The following is a 2041-nucleotide window of genomic DNA, read 5'->3' as shown; positions in this document are numbered from 1 at the left end:
CAGCTTCTTTAAAGTGCTTGTCTGCTAATTTCAGCATCTGGGTCATTTTAAGGTCTGTTTGAATAGATTGCCCACCATCCTGCTTGTTTATGGTCCACATTTACGCTGTACGTTTTTATGGTATACTGACTATTTTGGATAATACATTACATTGAGTTTGTCCTGTCATCTCTTATGGATGTTGATTTTTGTTCTAAAAGTTAGTTGAGCTACTAGTAAATTTCTTTGGTCCTGCCAGTCTTGATTTTATTCTTTTATATGGTGGGTCTATGTTATCCTAAAAGAAATCAACCCTGAATATTCATTGGAAGGATTGTTGCTGAGCTGAAGCTCCAGTGTTTGGCCACCTGGTATGAAGAACCAACTCATTGGAAAAGGCCTTAATGCTGGGAAAGATTGGAGGGAAAAAGAGAGGGTGCAGCAGAGCAGGAGATGGTTGGATGGCGTCACTGACTTGATGGACATGAATCAGCAAACTGTGGAAGACTGTGGAGGACAGAGGAGTCGATGAGGTCGCAAAGAGTCAGACACGACTTAGCCACTGAACACCAGCAATGTGTCATTTGTGAACTTCACTCTAAGGCAGGATCTTTATTTCCAAGGCTGGCTTCTTTTTTTTTTTGGCTCGTCATTGAATGCCTGAGGTTTCAGCAAGTTTCTTCCCACTGAGCTCTGAGCTTGTCATCAATCTTTGCTCAGCCTTGTAGAGTCTTGCCCTGTGCATACACAGCCCAGTCCGCCACCAAGACCCTCCATGTGTCTCCACACGATGTCTGGGCTACTCCCCCAGCATAGCTATATGACCCTACACATTCTAATTGCTTCAGCTGCCCAGAAGCAATTCTTAACACGGTGAGATTATCGCTGTTTTGGGACCCCACCCCCTGCACCAAAGCACGGAGGTGTGTGTCCTCTGAAAGTAGAGCTGGGCTCGCCTCTCAAGGATGAGAGTCCTGTGCTGTCTATAAGATATAATGCCTGAGAATGTTTCACTCATGCATTTTGCCCACATTTATCATTGCTGTCAGCATGTGGGACAAGGTGGAAAATCTCACCCCACTTTGCAATTAAGCTAGTTTAACGATTATACTAATAGAAAAGTTAAAGTTTCTTTGTTGTTATTATTATTTTTGCCACACCATGGAGCATGAAGGATTTCAGTTCCCTGACCAGGGATTGAACCTGTGACCCCTGCCATGGAAGGGCAGAGTCCTAACCACTGGGCCACCAGGGACGTTCCTAAAGGTCCTTTTATAATCTCTAGGTACTCCAGTGCTCAGAACGGTATTCTAAATACCGCTTAAATACTTAAACAAGTATTTACTGAATGAATTAATCGATTGCAAAAGTAAAAATAGCTTAGGATTTAAATTGCAAAGAAAAGATATTTCTTCTTCATCACCCTAGTTCTTTTCCTCTGCTTTGTCGACTGTTACATTTCTTGTACATTCCTCCAGAGTTGTTCTATGCATGTAAGATTATGTTTGTACAAAATGTTGCTTTCTCTCCTAAATAAATGAAAGCATTCAGTTATCCTGTGGTTTGCCTTTTATTTTTGCTTTAAAAAAAAATTATACATCTTGAACGCCTTTCCATGCTAGCACATAGAGACTTTCTCATTCATTTTAAAAGCTTTGTCCTTTCCACAGCATAGATATACCATAATTTAGTTAATCAGTTCCCAGTTGATCTAGCCCTCTATCTTACGCCTTCTGTAGATTAGAAAACCAACGCTTACCTGACAAGCAGGAACATCCCTGGACATTCCTCTGGTCAGATTTAACCTCCTTTATCCTGTGAGGTGACTGTGAGCAGGGTTCATACTCAAGACGCTTCACAGAAACATGAGGACAGCGTTTCTGCCCACATGATCAATACAGATGATCAATACCAATGCCACATAGGGCAGAGAGTGGAGGTGGCAGAGAGGAGCAGAGAGTGTTCTGGGAGGTCCTGGAGAGAATGAGAGAGAGAAAACAACTGGTGATTTCTGGCTCGGGGTGGTGGTGGTCAGGGGAGGCTTCATGGTATTGACATTAGA

At 42.5% G+C, this 2041-nt stretch overlaps 1 non-coding gene across 1 annotated transcript; it reads right to left on the bottom strand.

Moving 5' to 3' along the window:
• Nucleotides 1-1161: 1161 nt before the first annotated feature.
• Nucleotides 1162-1234, bottom strand: TRNAG-UCC (transfer RNA glycine (anticodon UCC)). Its single transcript has one exon. It is a non-coding gene; the product is annotated as a tRNA-Gly (tRNA).
• Nucleotides 1235-2041: the final 807 nt, after the last annotated feature.

The sequence above is a fragment of the Bos javanicus genome, chromosome 15, assembly GCF_032452875.1.
Source record: "Bos javanicus breed banteng chromosome 15, ARS-OSU_banteng_1.0, whole genome shotgun sequence".
In the NCBI taxonomy this organism is placed as follows: Eukaryota; Metazoa; Chordata; class Mammalia; order Artiodactyla; family Bovidae; genus Bos; species Bos javanicus.
This window is presented reverse-complemented; position numbering and strand designations above follow the sequence as displayed.